Source organism: Cricetulus griseus, assembly GCF_003668045.3.
Source record: "Cricetulus griseus strain 17A/GY chromosome 1 unlocalized genomic scaffold, alternate assembly CriGri-PICRH-1.0 chr1_1, whole genome shotgun sequence".
NCBI classification, from domain to species: domain Eukaryota; kingdom Metazoa; phylum Chordata; class Mammalia; order Rodentia; family Cricetidae; genus Cricetulus; species Cricetulus griseus.
Genome location: NW_023276807.1, coordinates 135321556 through 135346215, shown reverse-complemented (window position 1 = coordinate 135346215; position 24660 = coordinate 135321556). Strand labels below are relative to the sequence as shown.

At 36.9% G+C, this 24660-nt stretch overlaps 1 long non-coding RNA gene across 1 annotated transcript in view; it reads right to left on the bottom strand.

The window, feature by feature from the left end:
* Positions 1–23507, bottom strand: part of LOC107977366 — a 44567-nt gene extending 21060 nt beyond the window's left edge. The window contains exons 1-2 of the long non-coding RNA XR_003480201.2: positions 23465–23507; positions 22817–22897 (exon numbers count right to left, since the gene is read on the bottom strand). This is a non-coding gene — a long non-coding RNA (uncharacterized LOC107977366). The remainder of the gene's footprint in view (positions 1–22816; positions 22898–23464) is intronic.
* Between the last annotated feature and the right edge of the window lie 1153 nt (positions 23508–24660).

Below are 24660 nucleotides of genomic sequence, written 5' to 3'. Positions count from 1 at the left end.
CAGCTACAAAACCTTTAACAAATACAATGACTTCTCTGATATAAAATTCAGGGGCAATTTCTACAACACTTCATTTATCAGTTTAAAAAAATAATGAATAGCTGTGAGTGCAAATAGTTCACTTATTTGTTCCTTCAAATATTTGTTAATGGATTTCTGTATGATCCATTATGTATCCAATATATAACCCTTACATTTGTGTTTGCAGAGGTAAAAAGGAAATTAAAATCTCTATCTGGAAGTAAGAGAACTGAAATGATAATAAAAGATAAATCTTAAAATGAATAAATTAGGATTCAATTATTTCCATAGAGCAGAAAAACTGATTAACGCTAGTCAATAACTAATCTGTGAATTTACTCTAAATTTCATTTAAGACTGACTACAAATCACCTGCCCAGCACAGGGAAAAACTGATCAGTGTTACTGTCAGTGCCCAACTGGAATGAATGAAGTCAGAAAACATCCTCCAATGCACTGTACTTTTGGTGTGTCCATCATTTGAAGACCTCTCAAATCATAACCTAGCAGAGCAGCCAGTTTCTATCAAATTTACAAAAGAGGGAGAAAGTTTGACCCCCAGTTTTGTGATCATTATAAAATGCTTCAAGATGTGTCTAAATCTTCAGTGAGCAAAGCTTCATTTTGATCATAGATCACAATCTTAGAAGGAGCCCCAACATTTCAGTTCCTCAACTCTTTGTACTAACCCTTCCAAAATGTCAAGTTGAGCATAACAAACAAAACAATGATTCTCCCAGACCCATTGTGTATCTTAAAAATGACTTCCCCTCAGGAAGGACTCATCCACCCTAGCTTCAGGTCTTCCTGCTTCTTAAAGCCACTTAGTGAGGTACAGCTAAATGAATAGTGGACAGGAATTCGATATTTAAAAATGTGCAAGTAATAATGAATCCTGAAATAATGTTTGAGTAAAAACAAAATATCATGCTATATAAGGTGCTTTTCCTCCTCAGCTGATCCTTATTCTAGCTCAGTGACTGCAAGAGAGAAGCTTCTGGATACTGTGGCTAGTATTTTTTTAGTTTATTACATTATTCAAATAAAACATATCTACTGTAAGTGTACAGAAAAGAAGCCTTGAAATTATATTTTTCAGTTCATCACTTTCCAAACTATTAAGCTGGAGAGAGAGAGAGAGAGAGAGAGAGAGAGAGAGAGAGAGAGAGAGAGTATTTTCCTATCACTACCATCATGACCATGATAAAGATTATTTCCACTATTCTCCCAAAACTTCAGAACTACAATATTAAAATTTCAGTCCCTTGGTGAAAACACCCACATTTCAAAATTCCATGGCCCTATTGTATCATAACACTGTTGTGAATATGCTTTATCCAGAAAACTTTGCCAAGCAGCACTGCTAAAAATCTCCTTTTCTCAAGGGTTACATTTCAAATTCCAATTTGAACACACAGATCAAGACAAAACAAGTCAAACTGCACTGTGGTTTCTCCCTTTTTGCTCTGGTTGATGCTGCCTTCATCTCCAGGGCACCAGTGCTTTCTGCCCCGTATAACACCAGCCTGCACTTACAGACAGCTGGTGTTACTCCTGACAATTTCTTCATCTTTAGTATTATGCTTTATTCTGCAACCCTCTCTAGGCTTTATGAAGGTTCATCGCCTGTGATTCTTCTGTCTCCCCATTTCAGGAATCTCCTCTACCCTAAATCTCATCATATAAGCCATCAGTGGAGGGACAGCTCACCCTCCTTCTCTCTGGGCTCCTCCTTCTTGGGAACTGGAAGTCTCAATTGACACCATGTTCACTCTTACAACCCACACAAACTTTTAAATGTAATATTGACTGAATTTTCATCTGTTTCCTACTGTGATTTATCTCACTGTATTTATATTATTGAATATTTCACTAGTCATTCATGAAAAAATAAAATTCCACATTCTTGCTGCTCCAGAAACTGGACAGCCATATGACATTACACAGTATTAAGGGACTCACAGAAAGGCTAAAGGGATTTTGGGGCAAGGGAAGTGAATACCATTAAAACTCACAAGCATCCTTCTGGTGCTGGGTGCCTCTGTGAATTTCTACTTTCCTCATGATGTTTGTTGTTTTATCTATAGCAATAGTGACTGAAACAAATGTATGCATCATAACATACAGGAATACTTATGGCAGTACTCTTCGCCTTATTAGCTCACTGTCTTCTCTAATTTTATCCATTCTATATTAGGTTTTCTCTTTATTACTATGATACTATAAAACAAGATCAAAAATCTTGCCATTCATCCACCTATGGGCCATAGTAGAGAATCATCCCTCAATCTAACAACTCATTGTTACTATTCAGGTTGGAGAGTGAAAGGTTATTATGCAGGTTTAGAAACTAGCAAGCAGGATTTTTCAGGCTCCCGTTCAGCGACCCTGCTTGGAGGCATCTGAAGCCAAGGGTTTGTTTGTGGGATCTGAGATCGGAAGCAGGTCTTGACACACCCGGACACTGCCGAGGCCCTGGTGGCAGTTCCACCTCCATCCACCAGCCCAGGTGGGCCAGGGGCTGTTTCCCATTCCGGGTAAGTGGCTCTGCTCAGAGGTATCTGAGACCAAGGGTTTGCTCACCAGATCTGAGATCCGCAGTGGAATCAGACACACCCAGACACGGCTTAGGCCACCATGGTAGTTCTGCCTCCATTCACGGCTAGAGGACAGACATCAGAGTATTGGAACTTTTTTGCATCTACCAGAAGGGAACCTTGGTCCCATACCCACCAGGAGAGAAAGAGACTCCTGCTACATCCACCAGAAGAAAGGATGAGAAGAGGTCAAGGTAAAAGCACATTCAACAACAGAAAACCCAATATGACACCACCAGAGACTAAGAACCATACACCAGGAAGACGAGCATCACAATGCAGATGAAGCAGAAGAGAATGACCTTAAAAACATCTTCATGAAAATGATATATGACCTCCAAGAGGACATGAGAAAATCCCTTAAAGAAATGGAAGAAAAAACAAATGAAAAAAATACAAGATATCAACAAACTTCTCAAGGAAACAGTTCAAAACCTAAAAACTGAAATAGAGACAATAAAGAAAGCATAATCTGAGAGAATGCTGGAAATAGAAAAGCTGGGTAAATGATCAGGACCGGCAGACATAAGCATAACCAACAGAATAAAAGAGATGGAAGAGAGAATCTCAGGAGTTGAAGACACACTAACAGAAATAGATTCATCAACCAAAGAAAATCTTAAGTCCAACAAATCCCTGATACAAAATATCAAGGAAATATGGGATACCATCAAAAGACCTAACCTAAGAATAACAGGATAGAAGAAGGTGAAGAAATCCAACTCCAAGGTGCAGAAAAAATTCAACAAAATCATAGAAGAAAACTTTCCCAAACTAAAGAAAGACATGCCAACGAAAATACAAGAAGCCTACAGAACACCAAACAGACTGAAAAAAGGTCTTCTTGACACATAATACTCAAAACATCAAACATACAGAATAAAGAGAAAATATTAAGAGCAGCAAAGGAAAAAGGTCAAGCAAACCTATCAGAATCACACCCGATTTTTCCATGAAAACTCTGAAAGCCAGTAGGTCCTGGATAGATATCGTACCTACACTAAGAAACCATGGATGCCAGCCCAGACTACTAGCCCCGGCAAAGCTTTCAATCAATATAAATTGAGAAAATAAGATATTACATGAAAAAAACGAGATTCAAGCAAACATATCCACCAATATAGCCCTACAGAAAGTTCTGGAAGGAAATCTGCAACCCAAGGAAGTTAACTACAACCAGAAAATTATAGGCAATAGATAATCCCACTTTACCAAAAGCCAAAAGGAAAAGGGGTTAGAATCCCATAAATAACTTTGCCCCAATCACCAAATCAAAAACAAACAAGAATGAACAATCAATGGTCATTAATATCCATCAACATTAACAGTCTTAACTTGCCTATAAAAAGGCAAAGATTAGCAGAATGGATAAGAAGACATAATCCATCCTTCTTCTGCATACAAGAAACACACCTCAACTTCAAAGACAGACGGTACCTAGGAATTAAAGGTTGGGAAAGGTTTTCCAATCAAATGGACCCAAGAAACAAGCAGGGGTAGCAATCCTAATATCTAACAAACTGGATTTTAAACTAAAATCAATCAAAAGAGATGAAGGAGGTCACTTCCTACTCATCACAGGAGAAATCCATCAGGATGAAGTCTCAATTCTGAACATTTATGCCCCAAATACAAAGGCATACACATTAGAAAAAGAAACATTACTAAAGCTCAAATCACACATAAAATGTCACACACTTATAGTGGGAGACTTCAACACCCTACTCTCACCACTGGAAAGGAACACAAGACAGAAACTTAACAAAGAAACAAAGGAACTAATAGAAGTTATGGACCAATTGGACTTAACAGATATCTATTGAACATTCCATCCAATTATACAAAACAATTTACCTTCTTCTCAGTGCCACATGGAACCTTATCTAAATTCGACCACATACTTGGCAACACAGCAAACCTCAACAGGTACAAAAAAATTGAAATAACCCTCTGACAACCATGCTTTAAGGTTAGAACTCAACAACAACATGAATTACAGAAAACCTAAAAACTCATGGAAATTAAGTAACACCCAATTGCACAATTCATGGGTCAAGGAAGAAATAAAAAATGAAACTAAAGATTTCCTAGAATTCAATGAGAATGCAGACACAACATACCCAAACGTATGGGACACTTTGAAAACAGTGCTAAGAGGAAAGTTCATAGCTCTAAGTGCCCACATGAAGAAACGGGAGAATAATCACACTAGAGAATTAACAGCAAAGCTGAAAGCCTTAGAAAACAAAGAAGCCAAAACACCTTGGAGGAGCAGACACCAGGAAATAATCAAATTGAGGTCTAAAATCAATAAAATGTAAACTAGGAGAACAATACAAAGAATCAATATAATGAAGAGCTGGTTCTTCGAGAAAATCAACCAGATAGAAAAACCTTTACCCAAACTTACCAAACAGCAGAGAGTGAACATGCAAATTAATAAAATCAGGAAAGAAAAGGGGGAAATAACAACAGACACAGAGGAAATCCAGAGAATCATCAGGTCATACTTCAAAAACCTATATTCCTCAAAATTCTAAAATCGAAAGGAAATGGACAATTTTCTGGACAGATTTCACTTACCAAAATTAAATCAAGAACAGATAAGAAACTTAAATAGACCTATAACCCCTAATAAAATTGAAGCAGTCATCAGAAGTCTTCCAAGTAAAAAAAAGCCCAGGGCCAGATAGCTTCAGTGCAGAATTCTACCAGGAATTCAAGGTACAGTTAATACCAATTCTCCTTAAAGTATTCCACACAAAAAGCAGAAGGATCATTGCCAAACTCTTTTTATGATCCTTAAATAACCTTGACACCAAAGACACACAAAGACACACTAAGAAAGAGAACTATAGACCAATATCCCTCATGAACATTGATGCAAAAATTCTCAATAAAATACTGGCAAATCTAATCCAAGAACACATCTGAGAAATCATCCATCCCAATCAAATAGGCTTCATCCCAGGGATGCAAGGATGGTTCAACATACGAAAATGCAGCAATGTAATCCAACATATACGAAGACTGAAGAAAAAAAACACATAATCATCTCACTAGATACCACAAAAGCCTTTGACAAAATCCAGCACCCCTTCATGATAAAGGTCTTAGAGAAATCAGAGATAACAGGAACATACCTCAACATAATAAAAGCAACACACAGCAAGCCAACCGCCAACATCAAATTAAATAGAGAGAATCTCAATGCAATTCCTCTAAAATCAGGGACAAGACAAGACAAAGCTGTCCACTCTCTCCATACTTCTTCAATATTGTTCTTGAAGTTCTAGCTAGAGCAATAAGACAACAAAAGGAGATCAAGTGAATACAAATCAGAAAGGAAGAAATCAAACTCTCACTATTTCCAGATGATATGATAGTCTACATAAGTGACCTGAAAAACTCTACCAGGGAACTCCTACAGCTGAAAAACACCTTCAGCAAAGTGGCAGGATACAAGGTTAACTCAAAAGAATCTGTAGCCCTACTATATACTGATGACACATTGGTGGAGAAAGAAATCAGAGAAACATCACCCTTTACAATTGCCACAAACAATATAAAATACCTTGGTGGTAACACTAACCAAAAATGTGAAAGACCTACACAGTAAGAATTTTGAGTCTCTAAAGAAAGAAATTAAAGAAGATACCAGAAAATGGAAAGATCTCCCATCTCTTGGATAGGTAGGATCAACATAGTAAAAATGGCAATCTTGCCAAAAGCAATCTACAGATTCAATGCAATCCCCATCAAAATCCCAACACAATTCTTCATTGACCTTGAAAGAACAATTCTCAACTTTATATGGAGAAACAAAAGACCCAGGATAGCCAAAACAACCATGTCAATAAAGGAACTTCTAAGGCATCACCATCCCTGACTTCAAGCACTATTACAGAGCTATAGTCCTGAAAACAGCTTGGTATTGGCACAAAATAGACAGGTAGACCAATGGAATAGAATTGAAAACCCTGATATTACCCCACACACCTATGAACACCTGATTTTTGACAAACAATCCAAATTTATATGATGGAACAAAGAGAACATCTTCAACAAATGGTGCTGGCATAACTGGTTGCAGACATGTAGAAGACTGCAGTTAGACCCAAGCCTATCGCCTTGCACAAAACTTAAGTCAAAATGGATCAAAGATCTCAACATAAATCCAGCTACACTGAACCTATTAGAAGACAAAGTGGGAAATACCCTTGAATTAATCAGCACAGGAGACAGCTTCCTGAACATTACACCAGTAGCACAGACACTGAGGTCAACAATTGATAAATGGGACCTCCTGAAACTGAGAAGCTTCTGTAAGGCAAAGGAGACAGTCAGCAAGACAAAATGGCAGCCCACAGACCAGGAAAAGATATTCACCAACCCCACATCTGACAGAGGGCTGATCTCCAAAATATACAAAGAACTCAAGAAGCTAGTCCCAACACCAAACAACCCAATTAAAAAGTGGGGTACAGAACTAAATAGACAATTCTCAATAGAGGAATCTAAAATGGCTGAAAGACACATGAGAAAGTGTTCAACATCCTTAGTCATCAGGGAAATGCAAATCAAAACAACTCTGAGATACCATCTTACTCCTGTCAGAATGGCTAAAATCAAAAATACCAATGACAGTTTATGCTGGAGAGGATGTGGAGAAAGAGGAACACTCCTCCACTGCTGGTGGGAGTGCCAACTTGTACAGCCACTTTGGAAATCAGTATGGTGACTCCTCAAGAAAATGGGAATGAGTCTACCACAAGATCCAGCAATTCCACTCTTAGGCATATACCCAAAAGAAGCACATTCATACAACAAGGACATCTGTTCAACCATGTTCATAGCAGCACTATTTGTAATAGCCAGAAACTTGAAGCAGCCTTGATGCCCCTCAACCGAAGAATGGATAGAGAAAATGTGGTACATTTACACAATGGAGTACTACTCAGCAGAAAAAAATAATGGAATATTGAAATTTGCAGGAAAATGGATGGAACTAGAAGAAACCATTCTGAGTGAGTTAACCCAATTATAAAACAACAAACCATATGTACTCACCCATATGTGGACTTTAGACATAAAGTATTACCAGCCTACAATCCACACTGCCAGAGAAGCTAGTAAAAAGAGGACCCTAAGAGAGACATACATGGTCCCCTGGAGAAGGGGCAAGGGTCAAGATCCCCTGGGAAATTGAGAGCACAGGAAGTGGGTGGAGGGAGCTACGAGAATGAGAGGGGAAGAAGAGGAAGGTTGCAGAGGTCATGAGGGAGCAGAAGGTTGAGTCAGGGGAAGAATAGAAGAAAGAATATGTGATAGGTAGGGTTTTAGTTGGGGGATGTTAGAAGAGGAAGGAAGGTAGAAGGGAACTGGGATTGTCATGTAAAACAATATTGTTTCTAATTCAAATAAAAAATGATTTTAAAAAAAGAAATTTGTAAGCAGTAATACCATAGCATGTCCAATGCACCTCTTGAGTCCAGGGTTATTTCTCAGATGTAATCATATAGAATGCAGAGGCATATCAATTATGCTCACAAATCTTTGCATTGTAAAAATAATTAAAATTGGGATTGACATATACTTTATTTTCAAGTTAGAGTCACTCTTCAATTCTTAAAACCAATCTAAGGCAAGGCATTTAAAATGTGCTTTCTTTTAGAAGCATATGTAAGCTTCCTGAATAATTACACCAATTTTAAGACCAACCGTTTAATAATAAAATCTATGTTGTAAACTCTAAACACTTAAGACAACATATAGTATGAAAAGAGAGAAAGTAAGTCACATTTGAATGGGAACCAACTCCAACCTAATAACAACCTAATAATATTGTGCTGATAAAGAACATAATAGTAAAACATCAAATCAATGACATTTCCAATGTCTTCATTAGTAATCACAAACACTGATAGTTTATGTCAAATCTGACTGCAAAACTAAGTAGTCATAAAATAACACAGAAGGAATTCAAATACCAATGTGGAACAAAACAAATTTTAGAGAGAAAAATTAACCAATTTAAGATACTGTTAATGGTGCATGCCATTCCCAACGCTGGACATTTTAGAAGTCAGGATTGATACTTAAGATAAAAATGTAGCTACTAAAGAAATATTAACACAAATTTGGCCTAATTCTAGTCTTCATGAACTTATGTGCAATGAGAATAGATATATGCACACACACACCCAAACTACACACGTACACACACATTATACTTACACACACACACAACACACACACACACACACACACACACACACATATATATATATATATAATATATATATATATATATATATTATATCGTCTGAATATCAAAGGGAGAGGTAAGAGTGTTTGAAGAATAAAGCAAAAAAAAAGTCTCCTTGTGAACTGGAGATGAAGATGATTGGGAAATCTATGGACAATGGAGGAGAACAGAGAAACTGCATTTCAAAAAGCTGTATTTTCTTACTAGCAAATGCTTCTCTTGGGATTGGTATAACTTCAGGGTCTTTATGAAAAGAACAAAATAGAAAGATTTTTTTTCTTTTTGCCATTTTTTTTTTATTTTACATCCAACCACAGTTCTCTCTTCCATGCTTCTTCCCCCCTTGCCTCGTCCCACCCTATCTCCTCCAAGCTCACCCCTAGTCCACTCCTCCTCACAGGTAAGGGATACCATGAAGAGTGAACACAATCTGGCACAAAAGGTTGGGGCAGCCAGGACCCTCTCCTATGCATTAAGGCTGAGCATAGCATCCCACCATGGGGATGAGCTCCAACAAGCTAGCCAATGTACCAGGTTTGCATCATGGTCCTACTGCCAAGAGCACATCAGCTAGTTTGAGCTTCACAACTGTCTCCCACATATGGTAGGCCTAGTTTGGTCCCCTGGAGTCTCGAGAGTTGTGAGTATAGGGTTCATGAGTTTCCACAAACTGTCTCTGTAGACTTCTCCATCATGATCTTGACCTCCCTTACTCATACATTGCCTTCTCCCTCTCTTCAACCCCTGAAATCAGATTGGTGAATGCCCCAACTATCATCATAGAGCCTTCATCCAGTAATTGATGGAACTAGACACAAAGATCCACAAACAAGAACGAGGCCAAGCTCTGGGAATCCAACCATAGAAAGGTATTTTTAACATTACACCTACCACTGAAAGTAGTTTGCCAATTAAGACAAAAGAAATCTAATTTCCTCTTTAAATATTACAAAAACACTCTATAATGATCTCTTAGATCAGAGTCTATTTGGTAGGCCAAGCAATTTCTATTAGTAATTCTGTGTAGACAGTTTTGTCTATTAAATATACATTAGAGGAAATGATTTCTCTCCCTTTCAAGTCTAGACTTAAGGCACTGCAGATGGATTCTTTTAAATATATGGAAACTAGCTATGTTTATTTTATGAATCAGGAAGTCTCATAACTCTCAAAACACATATCCAATTTGTATCTCTAAAATGACTTTTTATAAACTAGAATAAACATGCCATCTCTTTTTTACATACTATGGGCTATTTATCCAGAGCCAAAAAATGCTCAGCATGGCTTAAAATATATGGCTGGATGATGTATACAGAATATATATCAGTCACTTAAAAAACAGAAAGTGTTATACACTCCATTTTAACCTGTCCCAATCTCTTGATTTTTACACATGCTTGTTTTTTTTTTTAAAAGCCATTTTTATTAGTCATGAGACCCAAAGTCTATTTTCCTCCTTTAAGAACAAAAGTGAAGAGCTGGTAAGCAATGCAGAATTTGCAAAGGACTGCTACTGTTAAAGGACCAGCTATCATAACAGACCACTGGGTACTGGTTAACCAAAAGATGTGCGCCTTCCTGTAAGACTGTTTCTCCCCCTCTCAGCATTCCTTAGTTGCCTGTAGTACTTGTGTAGGGTTGAGACATCATGGACTTTCCCTCATCTGTGGTAGTATGTTTACTTTTGCTGTCCTTGTTCAGCTTGTTTTAAGACAATTATTTATATTACACAGACTGAACGAGCTATATTTGTGTATTTAGGAATATGTACACATAGAACACAAAACACACACACACACACACACACACACACACACACACACACACAAACACCCTCACAGAGGCATCTTCCCTTGATAGGTGATTGGGTGTGATCTAAAACAGGTACCTGGGAAAGCCATGAAAGTAAAGTGGCATACCTCCCCAGTCTGTGATTCAGTTCCTGCCTCCAGGGGCCAGCCATAGCTTCCCTTGATTATGAACTCTAATGTGTAAGATGTAATAAACCCATTACTCCCCAAGATGGTTTAGTCATATTTAACACAGCACCAAAAAGCAAAATAAGACATGGGGTATAGTTATTTTGGTAGACAAAACTAGGAATTAGCCTGAATGCCTCTCTGTGCCTTTGTCTGTTGCTCTCTGACTCTCTATTTCTCTGTCTCTTTTGTCTATCTCTCTCTCTCTCTCTCTCTCTCTCTCTCTATATATATAATATATATATATATATATATATATATCAGTAAAGCCAATAATGACTTGACCTTCAGGTCCTTCTTCCCCCATATGCCAAGTTTCCAAGAGGCCTAGTTTATGTTTTGTTGAGCATAGAATTCAGGGCTTCAACCACACTAGGCAAACATTGTACTCTCCTAACCTACATTCCCAACAACAACTTACAGTTTTTCAGAATTAATCAAATACCATAGAATAACTTATCTATTAAACCACCACTTGAAATAGGGTATTACATAGACAATGAAATGCAAGAGGAGAAAAATCTTATGTTAAAAGTATAGCCTAATAACCAAAACACCACAAGATAGTACTTCACTAACCAACAAAATCTCAAATATGCATATGCATTTATATAAATAACAAATGTTTTGAAGGGCACACAGAATATGTTACAATAGTTACTTGTTAAAAATGAAATTAAGAGGATAAATTTTTACTTCTGCTGTATAAATACGTAACTTGAATTTTTGTAATCTTGAAATTACACAAATTATTGATGTAAGTAGTAATCTACATGTGGTTGCTTTCCATAGGGAAATTATATTTTGTTACAGTTATCAAAATATTGGTTCTCTTGTTATATGTAATATATGTAACCCTTCCACTTTTGTGGATTAGGGTATTATCAAATGTCCAACTTTCTGTGTACTTTCTTAAGGGTAGGTGATCTGCTTGGAAACTATTCAAGACTTGCAATTCAGAGTATCAGAGATGAGGACCTGTAGTACCTGAAGGTTGGTAGAAATGCACAACCCCAAACCTTGTCTCACACCTGCAGAACTTGAACTAGCCTTTAAATGGATTACTAGAGATTTCCCACACAAATTATATACTGGAGGACTCATCAGTAGTCTGTGATTCACTGACAGGTATCTTATTTTTATTCTTATTATGTTTAAGAGAAGGCTGGGGATATAGGAGCAGAAAAGTCAAATAGAAACTAAGAGGGCTAAAGCCTTTGATTCATCTCAATATTACCTCTCTAGAGTTCATGACTCCAACCATTTCCATTATGAGAAATCATCTCAGAGCCGGTAAGAACTCAGATCACAAATCTTTCATGGGTTTATAACAGAGCTCACAGTCATAGAGAAAGAACATGACCCTCTGTGGTTTCTGACACTTATATTGAAAGTGGCTAATAAAAGATATGCTACACGTGGAATGTGTTGTTTCTATAAATATTTATTTATACACATCCAAGGGAAAGGTCAGAGCAAAAGGCAGAGTGAAATGAAATATGGCCAGAGAGAAATCTAAGTATTACTGAACTATGAAATGGAAAAAGGAGAAATGCTCGCATCAAAAGTGTGACATCCTGGATTCATTCCAAGTTTGAATCACATTGAAGGAAAAGATAAAGCAAGAACATTTAAGCAACATGATTGGCACTGTCACATCATTCATTTTTTCACTTAATTTCATCCCTGCCATGTTAATAAATAAAGTATAAATAAATATAATGTATGAATAATATGTAAATAGCATTACCTATCAATGTAGGCACTCAGAAGAATTGTGAGAATAAATGCATGCCTCCTTTAAGTACAGAAAATTCCATTTCCTGTAACAGTATAGATTATATATCCTGAAAACCCTTCTCAACAAAGTAAACTGTAATTCTGCAGAAAATATGATAGATGAACTTTTAAATTCAAAGCTGCACAAGCAAAGTGTAAGCAAAACTGTTAAGGTCTTCAGGTGAAAAGTTTATGAAACCAAAGAAATAAACACAAGAATTGGCACAAGTACCTTGGCCATGGGGAGCTAGCTGTTGGACACAATAACTGAGAGTATAGAGTTTTGATGCATGTAGAAAGACAGGTGCCAAACTATGCAAAAAAGAAAACTTGAAGTTGCTGTATCCACACAAAGTTAAGATGCCCAAGAGCTCTGTGTATAGTAAAAAGTCAACTTTGAATGGCCTGTCAGAAGGGTATTCAGAAGTGAGCCAAGGAAATGAGAATGATTCAACCAGTAAAGTAGAGAGTGCAGGCATGAGACCTGGGCTCAAGTTGCATCTACCCAGGCACAGCAGGTGTCATAGCCTGCTCCCATAAGCATTGTTTTTATGATCATATGGCAGGTGAAGACATGAAAAACCACAGACACTTCCAGGTTAGCATGGTTGGTAAATACAGTGACAAAATTAACAAAATAGCAAGATAGACAATGAGAACCAACACATGAGGCTGTCCTCTGACCTCTGCAAGTAAGCTATGGCACATGCACATCTGCCCACACATAAATGCACACAGTTGCACACAACATACACCTTACACACATACACAAACATACACAAATATATGCAAATACAATAAATTACAATGAGAAAAGCTATGTTAAGAGTACTGATGATATACAATAATAGTAACAATCTCTGATAAGGTAGAGTTGTTATTAAGCAACCATAGCACAGTAGATGGGAGTCAGTAATCCATACTAAAAAAAGCAAGGTCCTTCTATTGTTCTAAACAGTCAAGACACTAACCAATGAAAATTGTTTCCAAAATGTCATATAGCAATATAAGGCAAATTAGTCAAACAGAGGATGTGTAAAGACTAAACCAAGAAAAAGAACACATGAGACTGAAAGTGCTCAAATTTCCAAAATTATACAAACAAAAGGAGAAAGCACAGACACCCAGTTGATTTAGGATAATGCTCTTTTTCACTATAAAGATTTGTCACTCATATTGATTTAATAAAATGCTGAGGAGCCAGTAGCTGGGCAGAAAGTATATGAGGGGTACCAGACTAGGAGAATTCTGGTAAAAAAAGAAAAGAAGAGAAAAGAAAAAAGGCATAAAGGAGTCAGAGCCAGATGCAGAGGAAGCAAGATGAGAATGTCTCACTGAGAAAAGGTACCAAGCCATGTGACTAAACATAGATAAGAATTATGGGTTAATTTAAGTTGTAAGAGCTTGTTAGTAATAAGCCTGAGCAATAGGCCAAACAGTTTATAATTTATATAATCCTCTGTGTGTTTATTTGGGATTAAAGGGCCGTAGGACTGCACTGGACAGAAACTTCTTTTTATATCCAGTATTCAACAGGAAAAATATAATTCTTATACTTACTATAGGATATATTATAGTATTATAATTTTTTATTGTTGAGATTATAATATGACATCATTTCCCTTCCTTTCCTCCCTCTAAGCTTTCTTGTGTCCTTTTCTTTAATTACTATTATTTATATATTCATATATGTATACATATATATGTGCTGTATATATGTGTATATTATCTAAATATATGCACACTTATGCATGTACACATAACCTGTTCAGTCTGTATAATGTTACATGTATGTATGTAAGATTCAGAGGAACAGGGCATTTTCTGGGAGATTGTCTCCTAGTAATGTCACAAGCTACATCCATGAAATCTCACCAACATGGCAGCCTGAACATGACCTGAACAAAGATATCATTAATAGGCATGCTATTGTAGGTGGAGGAAAGCTCACAGGGCTCCATAAAATTTTAAGAAATAGTAATAGCTAAACTGGCTTATCAGTCTTGGGTAAGTTTAAGTGGTAAGTAGGAGTATTTTTAAGCCTCCAAGACATAAAATAAGAAGTTGCTCCAGCTTGAAACTTAAGTAGTATTTTCTTATTCCTGGTAAACTAAGAACTATCAGGAGAAAATATGAACAATAAAATTCACAGGGAGACAAACAAACTTTTCAATTTTTACAGAGATTTATTTATTTCACTTGTCCCCAAAACAATAAAATATATGTATGAAAAGTAGCTAAAACTATTCAAGAAGAATTAGACTAGATCGCTCCAGTTGGGGTGAATGTTACAATGGTTGTTTTGCAATTTTGCACAGGATTGTTCATTTCAGTCTAGTGAATCACTAAGAAATTTCAAGCTTCATTACCTGTTGTGCTATGAGAAACACACCTGTGGCAGCTCCCCACTGACCTTGATGACAGAGTGTACTTCATGGATGTTTCTGTACTACTCCATCCTGGTTGTCTTTTTCTTACATCTCTACAATGTCTTTAATCTTCTCACAAATCAGATTGAAACCTACTCAAAGCACTGAGATTTCTTTATATTTTTATTATGTAAAGCAATTTTAAAACTTAAACATACTTTCATCATATTCTTCCCTTCCCTTGAGGGATGGGAATAATCTGGATCATTCCCCCTTCTTTCCATCCCTGCCCACCCAACTTGAAGTTCTTTTTCAGGAAACAAAAACTAAAAACAAGAAAATAAAATAAAACATCCTCAGTATCACCAAAATCAAACAAAAACAAACAAGCTAAAACACACACACACACACACACACACACACACACACACACACACACAGCTATAATCAAATGAAAGCACACAAAACATTTTGAAGTACATTATATGTTGGTCAACTTCTGAACACAGGCCTGCCTTGGAATGGTTGATGTATCCACTGTCCCTCCATTGGAGAAAACTGATATCTTTTACTTTTTTTTGGTTTGTCTTGTCTATGTTTTCTTCTTTTTCCATTGATTTATTTAGCTCATAAATAAATTCATGCATAATTATGGTACACAATACAGTATGTTCACAATGGCATGGCTAAATTAAACCAATTAACATGTTATATCACACATATTCATCATTTTTGTTTTGAGAACACTTAAAGTATACTATCTCACAACTTTTAAAATATAGCATATTGTTATCAACCATATTTATCATGCTCTCAGTAGACCTAAGACTTCAGAGAGTCCATACCTCTTGTCCAACTGCAGTTTTATATCCTTAAACCAATCGTTTCCCCATTCTTAAAAGACCCACATTGAAGCCTAATAGCCACAATTCTATTCTCTGTTCCCATAAGTTCATCATTTCTAGGTTACACATGAAATTGAAATTGTGTGACATTTTTCTTCCAGTGTGTCACTTATTTTTTTTTTGGCAAGCATATAACTTTACCACTTATTAAAGATGAAATCAAATTTGCATGCACAGGTGAGCACTCACTGAAACACCTTGGATTCATCACATAATTGAGTTTCAATTAGCATATATATATAAAGCAATAATGTCAATATATTATGCATCAATAGCAGCAACAGGTTCTGCAGTCATTCGAACAAAATTGTAGAGACATCCAGCACACTCCATTTTAAAAAAACAAAAAACAAACAAAAACAAAAGAACAAATAGACAACAAAATTTACAACAACAAAAAAGTAAAAAACAAAATCCCAGAAAACAGCACAGATCTGTTACTCTTGTGGTACTTGGCACCATTTTTTTTTAATTAGCTTCTCAGTGATGACTGGGAGGAAACCATTCTGTGCAACATCATTAAAAACAGCTCTGATAAAGCATGGTCATTACTATGAATCATAACAGGTCCACATATGAGTGAGTATATATCATGTTTGTCTTTTTGTGATTGGGTTACGTCGCTCAGAATGAATTGTGTTGGGATTTTGATGGGTATTGCATTGAATCTGTAGATTGCATTTGGCAAGATTGCCATTTTTACTATGTTGATCCTACCTATCCAAGAGCATGGGAGATCTTTCCATTTTCTGGTGTCTTCTTTAATTTCTTTCTTTAGAGACTCAAAATTCTTATGGTACAGGTCTTTCCCTTTTTTGGTTAGTGTTACTCCAACGTATTTTATGTTGTTTGTGGCAATTGTAAAGGGTGATGTTTCTCTGATTTCTTTCTCCACAAATGTGTCATCTGTATATAGTAGGGCTACAGATTTTTTTGAGTTAATCTTGTATCCTGCCACTTTGCTGAAGGAGTTTATTAGCTTTAGGAGTTCCCTAGTTGAGTTTTTTGGGTCACTAATGTAGACCATCATATCATCTGCAGATAGTGAGAGTTTGACTTCTTCCTTTCCGATTTGTATTCCCTTGATCTCCGTTTGTTGTCTTATTGCTCTAACTAGAACTTCAAGAACAATATTGAAGAGGTATGGAGAGAGTGGACAGCCTTGTCATGTACCTGATTTTAGAGGAATTGCATTGAGTTTCTCTCCATTTAATTTGATATTGGCTGTTGGCTTGCTGTATATTGCTTTCATTATGTTGAGGTATGTTCCTGTTATCTCTCATTTCTCTGGGACCTTTATCATGAAGGGATGTTGGATTTTTTCAAAGGCTTTTTCTGCATCTAGTGAGATGATCATGTGATTTTTTCCCTCAGTCTATTTATATGGTGGATTACATTGATGGATTTTCGTATGTTGAACCATCCTTGCATCCCTGGGATGAAGCCTACTTGATCGGGATGGATAATTTCTCTGATGTGTTCTTGGATTAGATTTGCCAATATTTTATTGAGAAGTTTTGTGTCAATGCTCATGAGGGATATTGGTCGGTAGTTCTCTTTCTTAGTTGTGTCTTTGTGTGGCTTGTGGCCTCATAAAAAGAGTTTGGTAATGACTCTTCTGCTTCTATTGTGTGGAATACTTTGAGGAGAATTGGTATTAGCTGTACTTTGAATTTCTGATAGAATTCTACACTGAAGCCATCTGGCCCTGGGCTTTTTTTGGTTAGGAGACTTCTAATGACTGCTTCAATTTCATTAGAGGTTATAGGTCTATTTAAGTTGCTTATCTGTTCTTTATTTAATTTAGAAAGTGAATTCTGTCCAGAAAATTGTCCATTTCCTTTAGATTTTCAAATTTTGAGGAGTATAGGTTTTCAAAGTATGAACTGATGTTTCGCTGCATTTCCTCTGTGTCTGTTGTTATGACCCCCTCTTCATTCCTGATTTTATTAATTTGCATGTTCACTCTTTGTTGTTTGGTAAGTTTGGATAAAGGTTTGTCTATTTGTTGGTTTTCTCAAAGAACCAACTTTTTGTTATATTGATTCTTTGTATTGTTCTCCTAGTTTCCATTTTATTGATTTCAGCCCTCAATTTGATTATTTCCTGGCATCTGCTCCTCCGGGGTGTATTGGCTTCTTGGTTTTCTAAAGCTTTCAGTAGTGCTGTTAATTCTCTAGTGTGATAATTCTCTTGTTGCTTCATGTGGGCACTTAGAGCTATGGACTTTCCTCTTAGCACTGCTTTCAGAGTATCCCATAGGTTTGGATATGTTGTGTCCACATTCTCATTGAATTCTGGAAAATCTTTAATTTCTTTTTTATTTCTTTCTGGACCCATGAATTGTGCAATTGGGTGTTACTTAATTTCCATGAGTTTGTAGGTTTTCTGTAGTTCTTGTTGTTGCTGAATTCTAATTTTAAAGCATCGTGGTCTGATAAGACACAGGGAGTTATTTCATTTTTTTTGTACTTTTTGAGGTTTGCTATGTTGCCAAGTATGTGGTCGATTTTAGAGAAGGTTCCATGTGGCACTGAGAGGAAGGTAAATTGTTTTGTTTTTGGGTGGAATGTTCTATAGATATCTTTTAAGTCTAATTGCGCCATAACTTCTATTAGTTCTTTTGTTTCTTTGTTAAGTTTCTGTCTTGTGTTCCTGTCCAGTGGTAAGAGTGGGGGTATTGAATCTCCCACTCTAAGTGTGTGTGGTTTTATGTGTGATTTGTGTTTTAGTAATGTTTCTTTTACAATTTGGATGACTTTGTATTTGGGACATAAATGTTCAGAATTGAGACTTCATCCTGATGGATTTCTCCTGTGATGAGTAGGAAATGACCTTCTTCATCTCTTTTGACTGATTTTAGTTTAAAGTCCAATTTGTTGGATATTAGGATTGCTACCCCCGCTTGTTTCTTGGGTCCATTTGATTGGAAGATCTTTCCCCAACCTTTAATTCTTAGGTACCGTCTGTCTTTGAAGTTGAGGTGTGTTTCTTGTAAGCAGCAGAAGGAAGGATTCTGTCTTCTTATCCATTCTGCTAATCTGTGTCTTATTATAGGGGAGTTAAGACCATTAAGTTTGATGGATATTAATGACCATTGATTATTATTCATTCTTGCTTGTTTTTGATTTGGTGATGGTGGCAAGATTAGGTGTATGATTCTATCCCTTTTTTCTTTTGACTGTTGGAAAATTGGGATTATCTATTGCCTATGTTTTTCTCGTTGTAGTTAACTTCCCTGGGTTGCAGTTTACCTTCCAGTACTTTCTGTAGGGCTGGATTGGTGGATATGTATTGTTTGAATCTGGTATTATCATGGAATATGTTGTTTTCTCCATTTATAATGATTGAAAGCTTTGCTGGGTATAGTAGTCTGGGCTGGCATCCATGGTCTCTTAGTGTAGGTAGAATATCAATCCAGGACCTTCTGGCTTTCAGAGTTTTCATGGAAAAGTCAGGTGTGATTCTGATAGGTTTGCCTTTATAGGTTACTTGACATTTTTCCTTTAGTGCTCTTAATATTTTCTCTTTATTCTGTATGTTTATTGTTTTGAGTATTATATGGCAAGGAGACCTTTTTTTTTTCGTTCAGTATGTTTGGAGTTCTGTAGGCTTCTTGTATTTTCGTTGGCATGTCTTTCTTTAGGTTGGGAAAGTTTTCTTCTATGATTTAGTTGAATATATTTTCTGTTCCTTTGAGTTGGATTTCTTCACCTTCTTCTATACCTAATATTCTTGGTTTTGGTCTTTTCACAGTATCCCATATCTCCTGGATATTTTGTGTTAGGGATTTGTTGGACTTAAGATTTTCTTTGGTTGATGAATCTATTTCCACTAGTGTGTCTTCAACTCCTGAGATTCTCTCTTCCATCTCTTGTATTCTGTTGGTTATGCTTACATCTATAGTTCCTGATCGTTTACCCACCTTTTCTATTTCCAGCATTGCCTCGGATTATGCTTTCTTTATTGTCTCTATTTCAGTTTTCAGGTCTTAAACTGTTTCTTGTATTTTTTGGTTTGTTTTGTCTTCAATTTCTTTAAGGGATTTTCTCATGTCCTCTTTGAGGTCCTCTATCATTTTCCTGAAGATGTTTTTAAGGTCCTTCTCTTCTGGTTCATCTGCATCATGATGTTGAGGTCTTACTGGTGTATGCTCCCTCCGGTAGTGTCATATTGGCTTTTCTGTTGTTGGATGTGCTTTTACCTTGTCCTCTTCTCATCCTTTCTTCTGGTGGGTGTAGCAAGTGTTTCTTGTTCTCCTGGTGGGTGTGGGACCACGGTTCCCTTCTGGTAGATGCAAACAGATCCAATACTCTGATGTGGGTCCTCTTCTCATGGATGGAGATGTCACTGTTAGCCGGGTGTCGGCAATATCTGGCTGTGCCTGGTCCCACCAGGCGGGAAGTTGGAGGCAGAGCTGTCACTGGGCCTTGGGGTGTCGGATCCCACTGCTGAACTCCGTATGGTCACTTGTGTCAGATGACTCTGAGCAGTGAAGACAAGCAGGAGCAGGAAACAGCCCCTGGCCTACCTGGGCTAGTGGATTGAGGCCGGGCTGCCTCTGTGTGTTCAGCCACCACAGAACTGGGTCTGGCATGCAGTTCGCTTGCCTCATATATTTCTGAGCAGTGATGACGAACCAGAACTGGAAACAGTTCCTGGCCTACCTGGTTTGGAGGCCGGGCTGCCTCTGGGTGTTAGGTGTTCAGAACCCACCGCCGCCGCCGAACTGGGTCCTAAGTTTTCTTTTTAAGAAAGGAGGTATCTAGCACTATGACTGGACCTAAATATCTGCAAGCAAATGAGTCCTGTTATAAACACAAGAAAAAGGGAACCTGATCCCAAAATTCCCAATGAAAGAAAGGAAACACAGCACAGACCAGGAACTTGCCTTTGACCAAAGTTTGCAAAGTATAGCTGGGATTAAATCCAGGGAAGCAGGCCAAGAGAAAGAAAAGAGAGAGAGACTCTTGCAAAAGTGTGTTGTCCTTGTCAGCAAAGCAGTCACTAAGGAAGATTTTAATGTAAGATACAAAAATACAATCAGAATCATTTCACCTAGTTCATGCTCCTATCCTGACCCCAGAGAAATCATCTACTTTCTCTTAATTTTGAAAGTGTCTTACAGATAAATGTTGGGGGGACGGTATAAGACAAATATAAATATTATATAGGTAACTATAGTCCTTACTTGAATTTTCTAGTAAACTGCAGTCATCATTATCATATTTTAAAGATTACAAAAACACAGATGAATAACAAAACATAGTAGCAAATCCAACTTTTATCACTCTTTTTAATGCTTACATTTTTTTTAAATCCTCTTTCTTTAGACTGATCTCATCGAGAAATGTCACAGTATTGTTTAAAAAAAAATGCTGCAGTGCTGGTTGAACTTTAATGGGCAAATAAAATCTCAGGAGAGAGAAAATAATTTTAACTCAATGTATTTGCCTTCAACACAAATGAAAATGGAATTGCACTTGGAATAGCAAGAAAAGTAACATTTACACACATAAATAGAAACCCATCAGGTTTACAGCAGAAGAGAAATAACTAGAATGAGGAACAACTCAATTGCATACTATGAAATTTAAATGTGCTGTAAGTAATTAAAACTAATGTAACTGAAAATGTTTCACACCAGGATTCACTTAGGTCATTTAAGTGTTGTACTATAAATATCTAAAATATTTTGGACAAAAAAGATATAAGTAATTATTTCCAACTGTTTTATGTACCACCTCCTACACAGCTGGTCATGATAGATCATAATAGATAGTAGAGATGTCATAATAGATAGACTGAGGGTACAAGGGAGCACATATGATCCACATTCTCTTATGACTCAGGTAGACTAAGATGGAGAAAGTAACTAAAGTATTAATATTTTGGAGTGTTTCTAAATTATCACATGTTTACTACCTCCTCCCATGCAAGGCATGCAAATGTATTTAAAGTTTCAGTGAGATTAGACTTTAGGAAACATGTGAATAATAATAATAAATAATAATAATAATAATAATAATAATAATAAAATAGATTAGGCATAGAACTCTTACATGGATATGAAATAGTTAAAATATTAAAATTGTCATTCAGTTTTTCACCATGAATTTAGAAAAACATGTAATAGGTAGGAAGACAGATGGGTAGAGATGACTAACAAAAATGTGAAAAAATAATAATTTATAACAGTTTATTGCATAAACCACAATTCTCAGATGCCTGAAATCATATGGATTGGGAGAGAGCATGAGTTAGATGTGTTTCCATTGGAATGCTGTTAAGGCAAGGATGTGCCCATTTTTTGACTGAGTAGACACATACATAAGAAATGTGTACAAATGATAGAAGAAAGCCAATAACATGCTCTTAAATCAATGGATGGGTTTAATTGTGAAAATGGGTTCCATCCCAGTGAAACTCTGGAGCCATGTGAAATGTGGCTTAGATTATCACACAAAACATATGAAAATTGTGACATTCACTTGCCACCTTCAAATCTTTATGCTCTGGTTGAAGATATTAGTTAATTTTAGTTACCAATGTAACTGGGTATGTAGAAATACCCAGAATATCTACAATGGGCTACTTCAGGGATTGACTGTAAGGTGTTTCTGAAAGAAACTGGCCTATGAGCAATGAACTAAGTGGAAATGTTTGACCCTCTCTGGGAACAAGCAACATTCAACCAGCTTGGGATCTATAAAGAAGATAAAATCAGAAGGAAGGAGAGTTTGAGTTCTTTCACCCAGAGCTGAGATAATTTTCTTACTGTTAGATATCAGAATCCCAGAATCTCAAACTCTCGGACTGTAAAACATGGATCAGTGCCATTCCTTGTGGTGCTCAGACTTTAGGCCTTGAACTGAAAATTCCACAATTTGCCTACCTGATTTGAAGGTTTGAATCCATAGATTCCATCTGGTTTCTTGGGGGACTTCTCAGCTTCTAAAATCATTATTCATTTACCCTAATAAACAATAATTGTATATAAGATTTCTGGCAAATCTTTGTAGGGATAGGTGCTAATGCTCAGCCTATGCTTGGCATAGTGTGTTTCAGATAGTTATCCTGGAGCATGGTACCAAAACTAAGGATGAACTCAACTTACCTGGGAACACAAAGCTGCAATATACTAAGAAAGAGGCAGTAAAGCACAGAAGATTTCTGTAGGTATTAATCTGTGTTTGTAGGTATTAATGACACACAAATCTTGGTTCATATGAAAGAGGCAGAATAAATGGATGAAAAGCCAAGCTTGACTTAAGGAGTCCCTTTAGTACCGGCAGTTTTAGGCAGCCATTTCCCCAAAAACCAAGCCTAGAATTATTAAAATATTGTTTACTCAAGGATTCTTTAAGATTGAGATAGATATTTGCAGAGGATATTAGCATTAGTGCATAACTGGAGTAATGTAACTGAAATTCTAGCCTAGGCTGAAACTGGAGTAGGCTTGAGAGATATCTATAGTGGGAAATTACCAATACAGAGCCAAGTAGAAATATAAGGGTATTTAATAGGGAAAAGCCTTACTTACAGAGCGACCTAGCCAGCTGGTGTGGCAGCAGTCTGTACAAAAGCTGAAAGGGAAATGAAAGTGAAACTCAGCCCTGAACCTTAACCTCTACATCACCCTGACCACGCCTGCAGGAGTGGTCAGGCAGACCTGTAGCCAGCCCCTAAGCAGGCATGGCTACAGGTTCCCCTACAATTCCCCTTTTAGTCTAAAAGAGGATTAAAACTTAACAGTGTAAATCCAAAATTAATAATCATAAAAGTGAAATATAAGAAGATACAACAATCTGCTTATGTCACATCCTTACTATCTATTTTGACTAAACCCTAAAGTCATCTGAAAGAGGTGTCCAAGCCTGCACACCTCCTTCCAATCCCAACCATAAGCAATAGGAAGCTATCCCTAACTAGGTATATACACTATCCTAAATGACAACAATGGGGAAAGGGGGCATAGTATCCTCCAAGTTACTTCCTGCTGAAATGGGACGATGATAGCCTTGTGGGGTCCTGTAGGAAGAAAATGTTAGTATAGTGAAAGCCTTGAATGGATTGTATCCAGTCCATGTTGGATGGGATTTGCTTGATTGAAGATCTTGCTTGAAATCCTCAACTTGATTGAAGTCAGTACCCGAACCTCTGGCCGGAGTGTCAGTTGAAATGTAGAAAGTTGGATCCAGTGCAGTCGAGGAGGTGTGTCCCATTTTCTTTTAAGGGTATTTAGGGATTGCTGTCAGGCAGGTCTTTATTGGCTGTGTAGGACTCAAACATAAACAGCAGAGAATGTTTGCTTGTGATGTATACATACTGGGAAAGGCAACCATGGGAAATAACGATTATGAGAGGGTGTACACCATGAAAGAAAGATCCAAGAAAAGACAAAGACAGTCCCCAAATTCTTCTTTTATTTTGTATTACATCAATTGGCTTCTTGATACAATACAGAAACTCTAAAGTTTAGTTAAATAACGTGCTTGGATTTTAGAGGAGGAAAGCCAAATCCACCTCTAAATACATCATTGGTTTAATTGAATTGGGACTAGGAAATAAGGAGAAATAGAGTTCTCTGAGATACAGCTGTAAAGTTTACCATATAGCACATTCCTTTTGTTTGATGGTTATAGCTACCTTCTCTTCTTAAGTATCTACCCATGCAGTGTCCTTTGACTATTGGAGATGAGTTTTCCTGTGAAGATAAAAGCAAAACACTGCCCTTTC